The sequence below is a fragment of the Drosophila teissieri genome, chromosome X (assembly GCF_016746235.2).
Source record: "Drosophila teissieri strain GT53w chromosome X, Prin_Dtei_1.1, whole genome shotgun sequence".
Lineage (NCBI taxonomy): Eukaryota > Metazoa > Arthropoda > Insecta > Diptera > Drosophilidae > Drosophila > Drosophila teissieri.
In genome coordinates this window covers 3218418-3239883 of record NC_053034.1, presented here as the reverse complement: position 1 = coordinate 3239883, position 21466 = coordinate 3218418, and the positions used below count along the sequence as shown (strand labels likewise).

The 21466-nt window shown below is 42.3% G+C and overlaps 1 protein-coding gene across 5 annotated transcripts in view; it reads left to right on the top strand.

Moving 5' to 3' along the window:
• LOC122623952 (sex peptide receptor) overlaps nt 1–21466 on the top strand; it is a 46042-nt gene that overhangs the window by 5513 nt on the left and 19063 nt on the right. For 2 of the 5 annotated variants that reach the window (XM_043803352.1, XM_043803354.1), the window contains exon 2: nt 13745–13796. The exons of 2 other annotated variants lie outside the window; for them this stretch is intronic. The gene's annotated coding sequence lies outside the window, so the exon portion shown is untranslated. Of the gene's footprint in view, nt 1–13744; nt 13797–16991; nt 17062–21466 lie in introns of those variants that run through there. One more of the 5 variants, XM_043803355.1, reaches the window with a different exon arrangement.

The following is a 21466-nucleotide window of genomic DNA, read 5'->3' as shown; positions in this document are numbered from 1 at the left end:
TTAAATGCTTTACAGCCAAAGTTTGTCTTTGCTTGTTTTTCTTACATTTTCCCCCAATTTTTTTTGGAATTTTTCCGGGCTCTTCTGATTGGGTGTTAAAAGTGCAATTGTGGGGGCTTGAAGTGGCTGTTGGCTAGCTGGACCCTAAAAAGAGTTATTGAGTTTATTGCGGCCACTTTTCACTACCATATATAAGGCATAAAGTACTTGCTAATAACTGACAGCGGTCGCAGCTTAACATTCATTTTTTTGGCCAACTTTAAGTAGCTTATAAAGCAATTCAATCATGCGGCTTGATAACTGAAAACCCAAAGACAAACTCGGCTTGCAAAATCAACTTTGTGATCTCATTACCAATCAAAGTCGCTTGTAACCTTAGACCCTCGAAAAAAACTGGCCTTGCTTATATAATCGGGCAAAATTTAATTCCTTTGCAAACAAGCTACCACCGATGGGCAATAGCGATTTCAATAAATTATGTGCCCGCTTTTTTGTTTTTTACTCGACCATTTGTTTGCGCTTTCCGCTTTTTGTGCCCCTTGCTATTTTCGTTCTTTGCTTCACCCCCCTTTGTTTTTCTCAGTGAGTGTGTGTGTGTGTGTGTTTGTACGTATTGAGAAGAGCCTGGGGGCATAGTCAATATTGGCACAACACGTTGTTTGCCCATACTCACACACACACACAGGCACACACACACACACCCGAGCAGACACACAGATACTTACACTTACACCTACACACAGGGACTATGCAAACGAAGCTGACCAAAGATGAAATATTTATGGCATGGAATGCTCGTGCCGTTAGAAACAAACGTATAGAACTGATCAAGTTCTTAGAAAATAATCACATTCACATAGCACTAAAACAATTTTTAATCCAATATTAATGTATGGGTCACCTGTTTGGGGTAGATGTGCTCAAACTCATATCAAAAAACTTCAAATATGCCAAAACAAGCTGTTAAAATTAATAATGAACTTACCTTATTACACAAACACTAAGTACCTACATATAAAAGCAGGTGTACAAAAAGTTCAACAAAAAAAAAAAATACAATATTAACAATCTTTGTTTCAAGTCTTAGTTTTTAAGTTAGTTGTAAGTCAATTAAGGTTTTTCTTCTCCCTTGTTTTCCTTAATAAATAATAAATATTGTTATACAAAAAACTAAAACAGGTCAACTAGACATAATTAATAAATATTTCAGATGAAAGCCTTAGCTAAACACTGTAAATACCTAATTATACCATTAGCTTTAATGAAATGTACATATATATATAAGGGATAAAGCACAAATAAATAAAAAAAAAAAAAAAAGATGAAATATGTTAAACCGACAACATATTGAATTCAGATTTAGTGTCGCCAAAAAGCAGGGCCATCGAAAATTGAGCAGCGCGCGTGCACAAGGATTTTCACATTTTCAGTTTTCGGCACTCGGCGCTCGATTCTGAATTCTTTGTAAACAACATCGATGCTGTCATAGTCAGCGGAAGAAGAGTCTCGGTTCAATGACATCAAAGTGCTTGTGTGGCAACAACAGTGTGTGCCGCCGGGCAAGGACATGTGCCCCCAGGTTGTGGCATCCAGCAGCCAGGTGGCACGAGCGCCAAAGAAGCAAAGAATTTACGCCCCTCAGTGCTCAATATGCATAAATACCACGGGGAACTGGGTACCGAATACCAGGAAGTGGCCTGCCAATGAGGCGAACTTTCCTTCTTTGTTTCCTCGGGCCTAATAATAATTATACCTCAGCGGAGCACTTCAAAAAAAAAAAAGAAAGATCATAGGCTGAAGGAGTACGTATATATTTAAAAATGGACGAAATATTTCGGCAACGTTAAGCAGTTATTACGAACTTTTGTGTGATTTTGTTGTGGCAAGTTTTTCCTGTACAAGAGCACATCCTTGAAAGGTGCGCAGTGTGGCAATTATTACACGGCTCAGCAAATGCCAATGAAAAGAAAACATCAACGAAGTGAGGAAAATGAGAGTGGAAATGCGAGTGCGGATGGGGAAAGGGCATTCGCTGGGCTTTCCTTTTGATGAGCAGCGGCCAAACAATGCTCAAAAAGTGGAAAGCAGAAAGTGGAAAGTAGAGTGTGGAAAATAGAAAGTAGCAAATAGAAAGTGGCAAGTGGCAAGTGGAGAGTGGAAAGTGGAAAGCGGCGGAAAAGGAAACCGCGTGGTTACGGTGTGGATCCTCCAGAGAAGCTGGCTAGCAACAGGTTGGGTTTCCCTTTTTCGCTGGGGATTCTCTCCGAGATTGGGATTTAAATTGGCACTAAGACCTCTCCTCTGCTTTTTTCCTTGTTAAATATGTGTATGTGAATGTATGTGAAAGGGTCGCAAGAAGGCTGGTTTCACAGTGATTTATGGCACATCGTTTATGTGCTTCCCTCAACAGTTCACATCGGAATTGCTAAACAATTTAAGGAACATGAATAAGTAGCGGAAGATTAAGCAGGTTTCAGTCAATAATAATCATATGCAGTCTCAAAAATGCCGTGTAGTTCTTATGCTTCGCTCTTAGTTTAGATTGCACATCTCGGAAGTTTCTGGCTTTTGACAGATGGCCACGTGAATAACAAAGCCAGCTCAGACTGCAATTGCAAAATTCCAAGTCAGAAGATAATAATGCCATAAGGACACTCGAAAGACACTGTAAGTAATTAACGAGTGCAGCCATGTGTAACTACGAATACGTATTACATAATACATATTCATTTGCAGCATCTCAATGCAATTGCATTGTGATTTATGCACGCATATTACACACGCCTTCGCATTTGGGCACTTACATACTTACATACATTTAAATAAACCGATTTAAGCCTTTTCAGCTCGTTCGAAATTCGCCTGATTTACTTGCACAGACATTCGGGTGTTTATACAAATGATAAGATTATAAATCATATTTGTTCGAGCCCATCTAATTAGCACGTCATTAGAGTAACTTTCGAAGGTTTTGGCTTTAAGAGCTTCTGCTTCACCTTGTACATGTATATATATTTATATGTACTTATTTGATTCTTGGCGCATAAATAACCATATTACGCATACGCAATGTGTGCATGACGAACAAATTAATTGAATCAACAATCGAATTAATCAATGTGCATAACGCAAGATAAAACCAGAAGCGAAAAAAGAAATTAATGACGGTAGCGAGAATGTCGACGTACTCTTTTATTTTTTTTGTTGGTTTCTGTAGGAAAAAAGGTGTTTGTGGCTATCCAATCCATCAATTTTATTTAATCATTTATTTAATCAAATTACTGATTATGCAATCAACCCAGAAAAATGGCAAAAAGTCAGGCAGAAAGAGCGACGCCAACGCACACATATCAAATATATAATAAAGTGTTCGGACATTTGGACTCTGATTCATTTTCATCCACCAACCGAATTCGATTACTTCGTCACCTAAATGTTGTCTACTTAGGTATATTTTTATAAATATGGTTCACAAGCCCAAAAATAAAACGGCTTACTTATAGCAATAATGTACATTTTAATTGGCACAATCTGCAGATTTACTTTGCTTCGCAATTTAAACAAGAAATGTAAATATATAATGATGTTGAAATGGGGGAAAAATTGCAGAAAAATGGGGGAAAAATGTCCAATTTTCAAAAGGCATTTTAAGCAGTCCCTTTTTCTTGGTCTCTTGCTCCCTATCTATTCTTGTTTTCAACTTTTTTCCCTCTTGTATTTACTTTGTTAGGGTCCTTGTCACTTTGGTCCTTGATTATGATGTTTTGAGCTTGATAATGTTTGTAAACGTTTATACAAAACAATAGAGACAGGGCACAGATGTGCAGCATATGTATTGTAAATTGTAAATTTTGTAAGTTGTTTGCCTGGTTGTAAAATCAATCGCAATTCCCATTAGTTGGCTCACCGTTGTTTGTTGTTTCGCAAATAGATTGCTGTCAATGTAAATGCCGTGTATTAATTGTCATTGTCTCTCCGGTTTACTTGGGCGCCCGTTAACCCTCGTTTTGTGGCAACTAAATTACACAATTGGACATGAATGCATGTTGCAGTTGCATTCAGTCATTCATTCATTCATTCATTCAGTTGACCCCATGTTTTGATGGCACGTCAACAGTTTGTGATTTATTGATGCTTTGCTTGATTTATGCTTGGTTTGGTTTTGGTTTGCGACTGGCTCTATGGCGCGTGTGCTAACCATAAATTTCATCGTGTTTTCCATCGAGTTTATCAGCCAAATCCCCAATGGGCCAGACATTAATTGAAATTGCCCAGGGATTATGCCAGTAGCCGGAGCTAATGCAAATTTAATACCCTGCAAAATGTGGGCACACAAATTTAAGCTCTAAACACTCGCCACTCAACCTTTGAGTTGCCGCCCAAAAAAAGGGAAAAAAACACTGAGGATGCCAAGATAAACAATATCCAGTTGAGATTGCTGACTGGGCCACAGCAACAGCAGTCCGCAACTAGCAAACTGTTGTCGTTTAGTTTTCCTCTGGCGCACATGGCGTATGTGTAACATTTTTGGCTGGGCTTGCACGTTTTCTTTTTCCTTTTCGTTTTTTCGCTCGTACGCACTTGGCGCTACCCTATGTTATCACAGCCACCCATCGGCGTTCAATAAAATGTGCATAGTAATCATAAGCAAAGTGTAGACACTTGGCAACTCATCGATGGTATTACTGCCAGTAGACGATAAACGATAAGATGGCATCGGATCTTAAGTTCAGTTCCTATATTAGTGCTTGCTGTATGCCGAACTACTCTGCCTGAGTAGTCTAATATACCCAGCGGGATACCCATCTCTTTGGCCTGCGACTCTTAATGAGTGCTCATTAAAAACTGTCACCTGGCGGGTATAGAATGGATGCAGGTGGCAAACATGTGGCAGACTGTGGCAGACTGTGGCAAGTCGCCCCAAATGCGAGCACCTGTGTGACCTTTGTGGCAGTGGGCGTGGCCAGGCGGTGGGCGTTTGTGGGCGAGCACACGGATTTTTCAGCCAAATGTGTTAATGTCCCACAGATACACGATTTACGATTAACGATTCAGGATTCACGATTAACGCTTCAGGATTCAAGATTCACGATTCACGATTAACGATTCAGTATTCAAGATTCACGATTACTCGAATTCAGCTGGGAGTTCCAGCTGCCAGTTGCTTCAGACTGCAGACTGCAGAGGAGTTTTAAAAGTCGCTGGAGTAAAGTGGCTGGCTGCTGCACAAAGAAACCGCCTGCCCTTTTATCAAACTTATTAATTTGGCCATAAAAACCCGCATCCAACGCCAACTGGGTGCAACTAAGATGTAGTAAAAGCATAAAAACTTTTGGCCGATTTTCCCCGGCAGCTTTGGGGGGAAAACAGCCAAGGGAAAACTTTGCGCCCAGACAGCGAAGCTTGATTAAGACTTAGTTACTGTGTGTATACTGTACATCGTCATGATGAAGATGGGCGGCGGCAGTTAGGACGATAATGCTGATGGACCTGCAGACTTATTAAATTCTCCGATTCCCGGCTAGAAATTGATGCAGCTGATGCAGCCCGACGGGCAAAGTTGCAACTTGCTTGATAAGCATATCAGGTGGTTTGAAATCATTTGCTCAGCCATAAAGTTTAATAGTTTGCCTTCAGCCCAGCAGCTCTTCGTGTTACAGCGATTTTTTCAATGGAATTTATAAAAATATTTAACTGCAGCTTCTTTTTTTATGTGGATTTGAGGTCAGCTTACAAACACACTGCAGTTTGTGTTAAAATAGACACAACATGGCATTCACCGTCACAGTTTTACGCGTTTGGCCATTAAAAGCCAGCGAAACCGCAACGTAAAAAATGGATACTAACCAATGGCGGTAATCCTGAATGAAAAAAAAAACTAAAAATATATATATACACGAAGCGAAATTTATATTGGTGTAGCAAACATAAACTGTGCATAAAATGTAACTTAAGTAAACAAAAGTAGAAGAATTCAGCAGAACCGCAGCCACTCAGACAATGTATTCATTTTATTTTCGGGGTGCAGGAAAAGCGGAGAAGCGGAAAAGCGGCTAAAGCGGCGGAAAGTGCGGGAAAAGTGGCAAGTTTTATGAGCGGAGAGCGTCAATTATTTGTTTTGGGAATTTCCCATTTCCCGCTCGAAGTAAAAGCAAGGAAATGGTCACAGAAACAGACTGACACACACCCTTTCCCCTTTCCCCTTCCCCCCCCCCCGCGACAATTATGTGCGCCAATTAGTTGCCACAAAAAAAAAAAGAAAAAGAAAATGGAAAAAGAAAAGGAAATGAATGAAAGGGGGTGCGTGCAAGTACTTGCCACAATTATTTGGCTAAATGTATTGATAACAACCAGCAGTTGTGCAATTAATGAAAAACCCCCGCTGCTGCCAAGTGAGCGATAAGAAAAGCGTCGCGCTGCGGAAAATTGAGAGAGCAAGGGTTTTGGGGCTGTGGGTTTTGGGTTTTGGGTGTGGAAGGGCAACAACAACACACCCAGGCTGAATGCTACGACCTCTTCATTGGCATATGCAGGCATTATAAAAAGTTTATGAGCGGCTTTTATGAAAGGCACAACTGAATTTGCATACGAGCTCGGCAAACAGGCGAAATGAAATGACAGCACGAAGGCAAAGGCGAGCAGTTTGTGTGATATAACCAGCCATTGTCGCAGACATCCATATATATATGTAGCATATATAGTATATATAGCATATATGGTATATATATGTAGCAAGGAGTATGTAACAGGCTCGACTGTGATTTGGCCTTGTTAGCATTCAGCCAGCTTCAATTTGGCCGAAAGCCATCCGAGATTCCAGATTCCGGCATCCTCCCGCCTGTCACCTGTTTATTATCGTTGCCTCCGCCGTAATTGAGCGGCATTTGTTTTGTTGTCTCGCCACGTTACCTGTTACCTGTGACAGGTAGCGAGAACTACCAGTAGCAGTAGCAGTAGCAACACCAGTAACAAGTAGCAAGTAGCAGTAACAAGTAGCAGTAACAGACAGCCGTTTGGGTGTCGGTTTCAGTTTCAGTTTAAGCCAAGTTGACACGCCGAAAGGAGAGCAGGCAACGTAATTGGAGTGCATCTGTGCTCAACTTATCAAGCTGTCCAGCTGTCTAACTGGCTAACTGGCTAATTCAATTACATATTTATCTAACACATGGCGACATGCCGTCTTGCAAATACTGCACACTTACCAATCAAATGGAGTATCTTTCAGCTGTAAATGCACATTTGTAGCAGCCTGTTTCTGCTGATCATAAAAATTTAATGCTGATCACCTGCTCTTTAAAGTTGGCATGTTTTTGATGTGTCTCTTGCCCTTCTTGGCATTCCAAATCCAAGTAAATATAAATAAATATGCTTATAATCAAAACCGAGCCGTCGGAGCTTGTCAAAAGTTTATTTGTATTTGACCGTCTGCTAGCGACTTTCTTTCACTTTGTCTGACTCTCTTTCACTTTCTCTAACGAAAGTTACCCGCTCCACAGAAAATATCACTCATACGCAGCGTGGTCGTCGTCGGGCTGTCAGTGCTCGTGCTGGGAGAATGTATATACATACATACATATTTTGTAAAATTTATTGCGCTTTGCAACAGTTTCACGTTGCCCCGGCCATTATGTATATGACTGCAACAATTTTGAAGTGGCAACACGCGCCGCAGGATTCCCTTTTAGAGCGAAGAGGGGCAAGTGGCAAGTGGCAAGGAAGGCCATTGCCCATAAATATGAAAATTCCAGCGAATTATGCTTTTTATTAGCGCAGCAACAATGGCAATGGCAATGGCAACCTGAGATTTGCATTGAGATTTGCGACTGAGCCCGGCTTCTTCATCCACTCGCAATGCCAAGTTGTGGCATCAAAATTAATGAACTCCAAAGGAGATTTGCGGGGGGATTTGAGTTGCCTGTTGTCTGTTGTCTGTTGTCTGGTAGGGACAACAATCACAGTTCGCCGCCAGATGAGCCCGGGAATTACGCTAATACAAGTCCGAACCCTCGTTGAGCACAATAAAAGCATTTACTGGCTAAGGGGAAATGCGCGTGGAAAACAATTGAGAGCAAGTACATGGGAGGGAAAGCAGAGCAGCCAGCCAAATTGCAGTTTGCAGCGGAAGCGTGGAAAAGCGGAAAAGCAGCGAGGAGGAAAAGCAGGGGAAAAATGCGGAAAAGCCAGGGCAAACCAGCTGAAAAATTACGCACATCGCACATCGCACATCCAAGTGGAAGCGTTTGTTAAATGAGCGTGTTGCCCGCGGAAGGTCCACTGGCAACTGGCAACTGGCAACTGGCAACTTGCAACATGCCACGCCGTGTGGCACTTTGTTGGCAAGCGGAGCTGATTGCCAGCAAGGATACTGTAAGGATACTGCAAGGATGCTGCTTGCAAAAGCCGAAAATTAAGCTGAGAGCTGCGCTCAAAGGTACGAGTTGTTTTAGTACGCGGATGTAAAGAAGCTTTTTTATGGCGGTGTCATCATGATGCTTCCTTGTTGTATTTCTAAGTAGTTACGCTTCCGAGATGCGCAACTTTAGCTACAATGTGCCACCATCAGCAGTTGAGTTACTCACTCATAATCAAACCTTGTTCTCGAAGCTCTGGCATTGCATTGGCTTTCTTAAATCAATCGAATCCATCATTAAAGTTCAATTCAAATGCTGCCGAGTGCCATTCAGTTGGTATTCCGATGTGCAAGTCAGCCGTCTAATCTGTTCGCCGTATACGTTTCTTTACGCCTCGTTAAGATACAGATACATTTATATATGTATATATATAGGTAAGATACATGACGAAGTTGTCTACCGAGTCTCGGTATCTTTTTTTGGCTCGATACTCGTATTATTAAACATTCAAGGGCAGCGGCTTCATTTGCCTTTGCCTCTGGTTTTTTTTTGTTTTTATTCCCCAGTCTACGTTCATTTTAATGGCCCAACTTGTCGTCGTTGGCAAACTGGATTGTCAACGTGTCTAGTCATCAGTTTTACGCACCACTTGTTCCATATACTCGTACCTCACTGCCATAACTCCGATTTGGATTTCGATTTCGACTGGATATCGCCTGGATATTTCCATTGCTATTGCCTGGAATTTACATATTTATTCCGATCGATTCGTTCATTCGTTCATTCGCCCAAAAGGACATTGAGTCGATGTCTACTTACTACTTACTACTTGCTACTTACTAGCATGTCCTCGACTAATGGGCCTCTTGTCGCAATTGCCGTCTAAATGAAATTGAGTTTAAGTGCAATCTGCTTATCCTGTTTTCTCCGACACTAGATTTTAATGGCCGACTAGAGCAAATTACGATTGCCTAATTTTTGGCTTTAAGGTTTGCTTTATGTTCGAAGTAGAAAATCAGCAAGTTGCGAACAAGATATTTGCTGCTGTGCTCTGCCCAATTTTCCAATCGGATTAGGGAAAGCGTTTGCTTCATCCGCTTTTCCGGAAATACGTGCTGCTGTTGGGGCAACGAGAAAAGCTTTAAGGCGACTTAAAAGCCGGCTTGATGAACTGCTGGATTTTTATTTAATTTTTAGTTATGCAGTTCTTGAAAAAGCACAATCCCTTCTGCTAAATATACAGAAAATACCTCCCTCAGTGGCAGTCAGTTAATTTATCTATCCATTTGTCATACACATAATTCAAATTGCCGGTTGTCTCCCTAATAGTTTTGTGGCCCGCCTTCAGGCGACCTACATATACATACTATATATATATGTATATATCTGAAAAGCATAGTGATCGGGGGAGTGGCCACGCCCAGGAGCAGCTGCTGGCAGTGGGCAACACGCCCAATAGCTTAATCATGGTCGAAAGGCCGAAAAAATGCGAGGAAAACGAAGAGGAATGCGGGGAAAATACGAGAAAAATGTAGGAAACGTAGGAAAAGCCCTGGCTAACACCTTCGGGGGCAAGGCCGCACCCCCATTGCCACCTTAACCCCCTGATGGCCATCTCATTTATCAAGTGGCAAACAAACAGACACGCGCCCATTGTTATTATATTGGCATTATTGCGAAACAAGCGAGCGAGCGAGCGAGAGAGCGAGACCACATACAAATTGCTCAATTCAAAATTGTGTAATTTGGGGCTGTCACAGTTGCCACGCCCACTCACACTGTATCACCTAGGATTGCGTGAGGAAAACCGAAGGGGTGGAGGGGGCGCGGCCCCCTTGAAAGAAGATTGCACACAGTGGCCACAAATAAATAATGTAATCAGCATTGAAGGCGAAATGAAAAGAATCAAAGGAGACAATATCGCACACGAGCGGCAAACTATGTACACTGCACGAAAATAGCTGCTTGTTCATCTGGAGTCTTGCACTGTTGCACTTTGGAAACTGTGCAGCTGACCACTCTTTTTTTGCCGTGCACTGCGCGCGAAATTTGAAAAAGATGCCTCTGCCCACATCACATTTGAAATGGCTGGAGGTCAGTCTTTAAATGAATAAATTAAACGTATTACTTGAGGCACTTGTGCGCCTTTTTAATATGTTTTTTTTGTTGTGTTCCGACTGCCCTGCATAAAACATTAAGCACATTAAGCATCAAACGGACCCTCATCCCGCCACTTCTGCTCCAATTGAGACGTTTAACAAAAAGGTCCGCTTACCTTTTTCAGTGCCTGCGTGTGTGTGCGAGTGTGTGTGCGAGTGTGTGTAATGAATGTGTAACACGCTCCGCTCTGCATATCCTTTGAACTCCTCCTACCCCCCATAAAAATAACAGTGGCGCAGTTTAGTAGCCTTCAAAAACTTGTTGATTTCAAAGATTTCGAAAGTAATAATAAGACAGGCAACTGAAATCATTCCCAAGCATACCACTATATGTATAAATTCCAAAATTCCCATGAATTCAATTCAATATGGAATGTTTTTGAACCTTTTCCATAACGTGCATAAACTAATTTCGTAGGCTGCTGCAACCACTGTAGTGCTATTATTATACTTTATACTTGAGGGAAAAGGTTTTCGTTTGAGTTTTAGTGTTCAATTTTGGCTACGCTGGCCAGGCAAATGGACAAACGGACAAATGGACAAACGGACAAATGGACAAACGGACAAATGGACAAACGGACAAATGGGCAAATGGAGATGTGTTTTGGTTACTTTTTTGGCTTGTTCGTGTGTGAGTTAAGCACTGGCCAAAGGAAGTGATATCCTTGGAGCAGCCAGCCCATTTGTCACCCCCCCTTTTTCAAACAGCTGCGCCACCCCCCAAAAATGTTGCTTCATTTTATATATTTATGTTTTATTATTTATATTATTCCATTTTATTTTATTCTATTTATATATTCCATTTTATTTTATTCCATTTTTTTTTATTTCATTTTATTTTATTCCTTTTTATTTTATTTCATTTTATTTTATTTCATTTTAGGTATACGGCTTGTGTGTGCAAGTATTTCTGCCGCTCGTTTGGAGCTCGTTTAGACATCGTTTTGTCATTTTTGGGACGTTGGGTGTGCGTGTGTGTGTGTGTGTGTTCGTGTGTGCGTATGTGCTTTAAATGTCAAACCCTTTTCAAAAATAGTCCACCGGAGGCGGCAGAGTTTTGCTCAGTACTTTGTTGTCCAGCAGCACACACACATATCGTAAATCGTAAATTTTCCGCTCGTTTTTTTTCTTGCAGTTTTCCGCCAGCTTCCTTGGCAGACAAATGAAATTGTATTATTAACACATCTGAGATGCGAAAGTAATGTTTGGTCAAACGTTGCTAATACGCCCAGATTCTGAAGGCGTTCATGCAAATTGTTTACCTTACTCCCGGCATTCCCTGGATTCCCTGTATTCCCTGGATTGCCAGGATTCGAAGGATTCTAAGGATTCCCAGACTGACCGATCAAATCGCAGTGTCTGCACATTAGTCTCCCAGACACGCACACAATTTCCTTCGATTTTTCTCCGATTTTCCTACGAGTCTCCCCGCCAACTGCCAACTTACCACTGCCAGTGGCACTTGCCATGCGCTTTTCCTTGACTGCTGTCTGGATGTCTGGATGTCCATCTGCCAGTTTCAATTTGAAACAATGTCGCTAGGGGCCGAGAGAAGTGCAATTACTTTCATGTTTCATGAGGAATAACGAATAAGGGATAAGGAATGAGGACTGAGGACTGAGGAATGAGGAATCGCTTAGCGAAATCAAGGAACATTCCACTCTCGACTTTCTGATTGCTGGGACAGCAATTAAATGCGGGCCATGGCATAGTTTTGCCCATGAAAGTCGCCCAGCAAATGCAAACAATGGAGCACTTGACAAGCTCGATGGCAAGTTTGTAGCCGACACTTTTGTGCGTTTTTAATGTGAGAACATCCATTGGTCAGCTGGGCCAGCCAGTGAAGGGTTATCGATTAGAATTATTCATACGAGCTCAGCGAGGCATAACTCCTCGTTTTGTTGTTATGCTCGAATTATCAACGTTCTATTCGCTTTTCCGGCTGCTTTTCCTCATAACTCTGCACAAAAGGTTCAGCATGCTGAAGAAATGCCTTTCCTGCACAGCTGACAACCGCAGTTTACGACCCGTATCACTTTTTGGCTACAATTTGTATTACGATTAAATTTCGAACTCAACGAGGTTTGTCACTTCATATTTGGACCAATTTTTCCTGAGTTTTTGGCTGAAAACCTGGGAAAATCAATGTTGGCCGCTGACACTCCGCTAACTTTCTTAAACTTATTCCAACTTTGAGTTGTGACCCATATTGATGAAGTATCGTTTGATAACTGAGGTTGCCTGCCAAAAGAACCCTTTCGATTCGTAAGCACCACATGGCGTATGGGTGATGTTTGAAGAGAAAGGAGAAACAAACTTATTTGGTGCACACAAAGGGCCGACCAGCAAACTTTGTCAGCTAAACAAAATGTTGATCACTAGTGCTAACCTTTTTATAAGTACAAATACGCTTTCTCAACCTTTTCTGCCTTTTCTGTAGTTCGATTAACACTTTTCTTCTGCTGCCAGAGTGACAGGGAACATGACAGCGAAAAATAAAATGAATACAGCCAACGGAAGGCGGAAAATTTGGATGGATGGGGAAATGGAGATGGGAAATGGAAATGGGGGAAAGGGGAAAGGATGGGACCGTGTAACCAAACAGAGAAGCGGAATTTTCCCAGGACGTGGATGTTGATTTTCCACCGATACCGATTCTTTGCTCCCTTTCGTTTTTTTGTGTGTTTTTTGTGTGTTTTTTTTTTGCTGTTTTGCATGTTCACACATTGACCCTTCTGGTGCGCGAAAGAGGGGCAAATTTATGGCCATTTGAGTGTTTAAGTAGGGCCCAAAGAAAAGGCGAGGCGAGGCGAGGCTTGTGGCAATTAGCAGGACCCGAAGTATTTTGTTGACCTTATTTAAAATTTATTTGCTCCTAGGGCAGCCGAAAATGCGAAAATAAATTACAAATCAACCGCGAGCAGGACATTAGTCATCGACCCCAGATTCCTAGATTCCCAGATTCCTCGATTCCCAGACTCCCCGATATCCACACTCCCCGATTCCCAGATTCATCAAGGACGAACGTGAATCCGAAAGTGGCTGGTGGAGTGAGTCCCGATCTCGGAGAGGTCGTTGTCCAGTTGTAGTTGTCCGGCGATTTCGAGGAGCTGCCCTTATCAGCTGACAAGCAGACCGAACTGAACCTACCGGGCGTATGAGTGATATATGGCACTTGACCTCGCCTAATTGCAAATGAGAAACTAAAGCGCTGCGTTCACATTTTCATTGCAGCTCTGAATTCGTGTGGGAAAAACTGAACTGACAGAAGTCAAAACTATAAAAGGTAAGCCCGCAAAATAGTTTAAGTATTTAAGCTGGCTTGCTTTAACAATGAATTTAAGCAATTAAAAACATGGCAAATCAAATTTCAGCGTTTAACATATCACGTGAAAACTAACCGAACACCGAACACCGAACACCATTTGCCATAGAACCTTTTGATGAAAGATTGATTACTTTCGCTGCAAATTAAATTCAATATTGCCGTTACACCAAAGTCCACAACGGTTATTTATTCATTGGGGCGCGGCATGAAAAAAAAGTTGGAGAGCTTCAATTCAATCAGAGCGAAGTACTTGAAACTCAATAGCAACATGTAGTGCAAACACAAAAAAACCGAAAAATCAGAAAAACAGAAAAAACACAAACAGTATTCAGTATGGGAAGTAAAAAATGTTATTCGCAAGCTTAAACATCTAGAGAACTACCTACATATTATATACTCGTATAGGATGGAAAGAAGGGGATACTTTGGTCAAATAATAAATCAACTGCTTGTTCCGATGGTGCCATGATTATTGACCACTAGTGCGTTCTGCTCGAACGCCTTGAATGTGGCCGATGTGGGCGTGGCAGTGGGCAGTGGGCGGTGGCAACAACAAAATGTTGGACAATGGACGAGACGGCGCCGTGACCTTTGCAGCGCCTTTTTTCGACTTTAGAACGTACAGCAAACAAGTGGCAAGTGTTGCCGAGATAAATATGTATATATAAATAAAATACATATAAATGTATAGATATAAATCTATATATATATATATGTATATGTGCAATATAAAATAAGCAAAAACAAAGGCCAAGCCGAAAACGACGAATTTATTTGCAACACGCGCCAGTCTGGCCAAGATCTGTCGCCGCAGATAATCCCGCAAAAGGGCATTTAGTCGACTCGCCACTATGCCCCCTGCCCCCTGCAACATGCCACATGCCCCCTGCCACATGCCACATGCCATGCGTACTATAAGCGCGTATATGTGTGTGCGATTCCTCACAGTCTCCGCTGACAGCCATTAAAAATGTTGTAAAGTGCGAAGATGTGGGTCCTGGTCCTGGCATGCAATTAGCAACCAGTTTTATGTGCCCCGCACTTCGGACATCGAACCTGTTCCTTTTTCCTTTTTCCATTTTCCTTTTTGTTTTTTGGCTTGCAGGGAAGCGGCAATTTCTGCTTATTAGCTGAAACACACCTAGCAGAGTGAATAGAGCCACTGAACTTCCGGCCAACTTTGCACTCACAAGTTTATGAGCCCATTTGGCGTGATCAACTGCGGATGGATAGCATTCATAGTAACTATTTGGGCTACCCTCTTTCATCCACTAGATAAAGCCGTGTGGAAGGGCAGCCATTCGAAATGAAAAGCCCGCCGCACGAGCGGCAAAAGTTTGCAATAATTATGCCAGTTTGGCCACAATGAAGCAGAAGGAGCAGGCCTAGTGCTGATGAACTAGCTGATGAATGCCCTGCCGCACGTTCTCTGTGAGGTGGAGGGGTCAGGGGTCATAGGGCAGGGGGTTGGTTAAGGGATAACTAACAACTATTAGGTGAACTTTTTAATGCGCAACTTTTGTGTGCTGTAAATTTGGGCCACGAACTGTGAAGGCATCACAATGATTGGCGTGCCCCGGGAAACAATGAAACTGCAGTAATTTGGGCTCTTCATTTACATCCCCTGAACTACACTGAGCGTAATTGCAGTGAATGGCTTAAAAAGAATGCCTAACACATCTTACTTACAAATACATTTTATTGCCATATATTTAGCATACATTTAAAATCACCTCACTTGTATTTCACGTGTACGCACATGTGAGATAACTATGCGATAAGAGTTCCCCTGCGACTGCGATTAATATGACAGGGTGAGTATGTGATATGGGTTGGGTTTACCACCCACCACCCACCACCTACCACCCAGCAACCAGTCGACTTGCCTATGATTTATAGCCGTAATTAAAATCTGTAGCTGCAGGCTGACTCGAATAAGTCGCTAAGACTTTTGTCAAAAGACATAAAGGCGAGCTTAAAGCGCTGCCCAGACCAATATCCTTTTATTCCGGAATTTAATTAAGCCAAATCCTCCTAAACACACACGCACACACGCACACATATGCACGCCGCACAGATTCCACGGAAGGCAGTGAAAATGTTGCGGGAAAAACGGAACTGGAAACTGGTGGTGGCACATCCAATACTGCCGCATTGTTCCCAGGCTCGCCCCTGTTTTTCCTGGGATCCGTCAACAGAACACACGATGTTGCGTTGCTATCTTTTCCGCACAGCCTGCATATTTGTTGAGTGTCCATGCTGGCACCGGGGACATTTTCCAAAAAGAAAAGACGGGGGGAAAACCGGTCAACAATAACAAATAGGCCGACAACTTGGTGCTGCCCGACTGGCAGCGGGAAAATGTCAACCAAAATGCAAAGATTTCCACTACGAAAGCCGCAAAAATGGGCAAATATCAAATATTAAAATGCATAATATACAGCATGCAACTTGTGCCATGCATACGAATATTTATTTAGAAGTTATGAGTTTAAGGGAAGTATAACTATAAATTCGAGAGCCATGCACTTCCGCATTTTCCAGTGCCAGTGCATGTACAATTTCCTGTGGTGTTCCCATGTGTTTCTCTTGTTTCACCTAAAACAGAGAGCCAAAAAAGGCAGTTAACAGCAGTTAACAGCGAAACAATTCACTCAACACCTTCTACCTTCTACGTTCTACATGGAACTCAATATAGAGATGTCTGTGCATATCATCGACAATAAATTGGTGAAAAGTGACTGCTTTACTGCCCACGGATACACTTGACTTGCTTTTCAAGTTCACTAGTGCCCCTTTTTTACTCTGTTTTTTTACTCTGTTTTTTCACTCTGTTTTTACGCTTTTACGTCGCACACCACGGCGTATGTGGAATATTTATCGCTTGTTTTCTATCCGCAAGTGAAGAGACCATTTGACTATTTGAGGCGGTGAAAGGTGTAAATCAAACGGCTGGCATTTGCACATAAAGAATTTCACTCGCCAAGTGAGGACTGTGAATGGATAATGAACATGGCGTCATGGCTTAAATTAGCACTGATCGCTTTTAATTGGGAGGACTAGGAAATACTGGATCGCTCACTTTAATTACGTACGTTTAAGTTGTCATGTTAAGCTGCAGTTTTGCCTGTTTGCCTGGCATGCAGTTGGGCTTCAGCTTTCGTCGGATGAAGAAGTTCGTTTTTGCAACGCAACTGGTGTCTCAATCAATTCCAGTAAAAATGTAAGCACCCCACATATATTTAGATTAAGTCTTTATAGAGTACACTGCACCAGCACTCCTCCTTGTTTATAGTTCCTGGTTTAATAGTTGAGCTAGATTCCAGTGCTTTAATGTATTTAAGTTATGGTTTACTTTATTGCCGTGACAAGTGAGGTTTACAGTGTTTATTTACACCTAAAGAACACCTAAAGTACTATCACTCAAATGCAAAGCACTGAAGTGCCGTGGAAAATATTAATAAATTGCGTTTAATTGCCGGCAAGTAAGTAGGAAAAAATATTAGATAGCAGGTCGAGTGGGGGACTTCTAATTCAATTACCGTTGGAGCCGACGTCTGCCAAGCGTCTCAATATAAAAACTCAATTTAATGGATGCCAACTTTGCCGCACACACAGTATATACCTACATATACATATATATTTGTATATATATTTATATATATATAGATGTAAACGGGGGTGTTGGCTTGAGGTCTCGAAGTCTCGGAGTCCCTTGAAAGCCTGTCAACAACATTCAACGGAGCGAACAACTTCGGGCTCCTGGTCGCAATAACATCATCTCTAGTATTGGCCTATGGAGGGGATGGGTGGGGGGTTTTGGTGTAGAAGCAGCTTAGCCTGGTTTTAAGGGGGTGCAAGGAGGGTAAGAGGGGTAGGGGGGGTGGAGCAAGTGCAATCAAAGCTGCAGCAGCCACAGCAGCGGCACACAGAAAAACCCATTAAGGTACTGCAAGCACTCTCAGCCAGTGGAAATCTCTTGCTAAAATGAATAAATTACTTTTTGGGCGCTCGAGCTCTGGCAGACTAAACTTTAGCGAACGATTTGGGTTTTTCAATTTCTAATTATTTTACTTTTCGAACTATACAAGTACGGGTATATGAGTGATATAAAATACTTGAAATTTATTGCTGTGCAGGGCAGAAAAATCCAGTGGAAAATAAGCCAAAGAGCGTAAAAGCAAAGAAAAGCAAAGACGAAGGAAGTCTAAAGCCACAGCAGCAGAACAAAATAGAAGCCCTGCAATGTTGGCTACGAGAAAAAGTAGAAAAAAAAGGAAAAAAATAGAAAAAAAAGAAAAAAATAGAATAGAAATGAGAGACACAGTAACAACGGCCATTAAAACCCCACAAAAGTTGCAAACATCTAAAGGGCATGCAAAATGCTGCAACTACGAGTTACAAGTTACAAGTTACCTACAAATCAATTTCTTATGCGCCATATATTATTAAATAGAGTATAGTATATATAGTGAGCAGCCATGTTTCCAGCGAATAAAACGCTGTTCAGTGCTTTAGTGCCCCCATGGCAAAAGTCAAATCAGCGAGAGTGAAAATCGGAGACAAAGACTGAGGCAGCTGCTGGACCAAATGGCATTTCCATGGAAATTAACAGTTCGTGGACCTTTTTCCCCAGCGCACACATACATAGATGTACATCTAAATGCACATATAGATATATATATATACATGTACATATAATTAGGAGCAGTTGGCATCGATGCCGCGGCATTCGATGCTCTTGATGGCATCGATGGCGACGCTTCAATGAAGTGTGCGCATCATTCGACGGAATTTGTCACGATTACCAAACGCGATATTCACTTCACTTTAGGCCGACCCGTCGTCCGTCGACCCTTTGAGTGTGCGTGTGTGTGTGGGTGTGTGTGGGTGTGTGTGAAAGAGACGGACAGGATGTGGCCGAAAGAGACGGCAACAGGGAGCAAGGGGCAAGGGGCGAGGAGCGAAGTCGGCACGGATGGCGTAATTGATTCACTTCGATTGATTTTGGTCAGCAGCTGGGTCGGTCCTCTGGTTACCAGTTCTGCCTCGAATTTTCCCCGAATTTTCCGACTTTTCCGCTGCTCATCTGCTCATCTGTTCATCTCACAGTTTGCCACGTACTCATGCGGCCTGCGACAAATGCTCATTATGAGGCATCAAACTAGTTAAGGAGAACTCCGATGATGTGTGGGTGCAAGTGTGTGAGTGGCACGTCTCTCTAGAATGGGAAGGAAAACACCAGGGAAAGCCCCAAAAGGAAAAAGCTAAAATGTCCCCGAAGGAAAACCGAAAACAAAAACCATTTAGTGTTGTAACGAAAGGTCTTAGTGGAAGCGCAATTGTTGCTTATTTTTAGAGAGCGATAAACATAAGTGATTACAAAATCGCTGGCAAACGTGTATTTGCATTTTGTGAATTCGAAACTCTAGGTTAATTACAGTTCTTGATGAACTCATGGCTTGGCCCAAGTGGCAATTCCCCATCTGGAAATTTGACAGTCACTTTATGGCGGTAATTATGCGCAGTTACGTTTAGTAACTGAGTATCTGAGTATTCGGGGGTATTGCGGCAATTAAAATTTGTTAACGCCTTGTATATTAATTATGTTTATGGGCTTGTATGCCCTGAATTTTGCACTGTTCACTGTCCATGGGCCGTTTGCTATGCATATTACTTGTAATATCTGGCCGTAAACACTCCCCGAGGAGAAGCCAGTTAAGATTGCGAGCCAAATAATTGTCCAGCTGTGGGAGACGTTACTTCCGCTACGAAGAGTCCCCAATGTCCCGATTCAAGCCATATCGACTATGCCCAACCGAGTTCATGAGACCTGGAATGGCCCCAGGAATGTGGGGTATGCTGGACTAGCGGTGCGGCATGAGCATTACTTGCTATGCATGACAAGCAGATGATAATTAGAAGCGGGCTTTTCTTTATATTCCTCAAGTTAATCGCAATCAATGTTAGCTTATAAGCTTGTCTTTAGAGGGTACTTGGCTTTGCCATTCTAATTCTGGCTGTATGTCACATTATTATTTTAGCCAGTTTCGCATTCGGTTTCGAGCTCATATTTATGTGGCCACTGGGAGCTGTTTGCCGAGACTTAAGTGATTTCGTTCCGAGTCCCACAAGAGTCCACTGCTCTTGGCCTTGGTCAGTTTGACTGAGTTTGAGTCAGTTGAGTTGGCCAGCTGTGTCATCTTGATTGTTATTATTATTCCCGTCAGTTTTATTTCAGCTGATACTCCTGGCAGGTATTCGCTCCGTGTTGCACATACACAAAGGGCATTGAAAATGAAAAATATTTAACCACTCAATGTAGACAATGTTTGAGTTTTTCATTTTTGATTTTTCATTTTTGTCGCAAGCTAAACTTTTAAGCTGCGCCTGGTTTTTCTTCGTGTGTAGCAGAGCATTTAGTTCATTGGACGCTGTCTGCCATTTTGATTCGTTTCTACTTGGCTGACATCTTTTTCATGTTTACTTTTGACTTAATTAGGTAGCAGCAGTAGACCCACCAACCGAAAGCCAGCCACCAAAAGCAGACACGTGGCCCAGACTACGAGTATAGTTCATTTCGCCCACAATTCGTGACAATATTCTCCGTCGCAGGACCTCCAACTTGCTCTTGTTCCTTTTGGAAATATACCCCCCCGCAGTCGTCCTTGTAGTTGCCGCAACTGAACTCATGAACTGAGCAAGAATAATAAATGAAGCGCGGGCGACGCGAGTGTTCGACTGTGAAATACGCTTTGCGAAATGCCGGCCAATGGAAATGAGATTCGCCCTCGGACACAAAATAGCTGAAAAAGCTGAAAAAAGCAAAGCAAAAATTGGACGCATTGGATGTGGTGTCCACAATAATTTTACATCTCCGCTGGGAGCAACTGCCCTCGGAGGTAGCTGCTTATCTGTTTCTGTTTCTGTATCGTAATCGTCATCGTAATCGTAATGAGATGCTCTTCAATTTAAACTCATTTCAAGTTTGATCGGGGGAAAATGAACTGAATGACTGAATGAGAAAGATGAACGAGCCGCTAATTCTGCTTCTGCTTTCGAAGCAGACGCATAAAGTGGAAATATTCAAATAAATATCTCATTTTAAATCACCCATTTAGTATTAGGAACTTGCAGCATATTTACGCCCTATCAGACAATAGAGCAAAAATCTTTTTGTCTTCTTGTTCTGCCCAAGTTTCTTTCGGGGGGATGGCTGTGCTCCAATTTGTTGGGGCAATTTATAGTAAAAGTTTTTCCTGCACATCCAACAGCTTGCAGTGGATTTGGATGTTTTTTGTATCGCAACTTGTGCGCCTCTGAGGGATTTTGCGTCTTTGCTGCTCAATTTTCTCCGCTACAGCCACCGCATTTTGCCCAATTTTCCCCGTTTTCCCCCACCAACAATAATGGCAGAGAGAGGGATGAGGGAGGGCTAGATAAATATCTTTGCATAATTAAATCCAATTGGGCGCACAACTTGCAGCTTTTGTTCGCGGCTTTCAGCTTTCAGCTTTCGGCTCTCGGCTTTTGGCCAAAAAGGGCGACAAGGGGCCAAGTCAATCAAAAGTTGGCCCACAGCTCAGCTGGCCAGCGGCGAATAATAGATGGAATAAAGTCCAAATGGG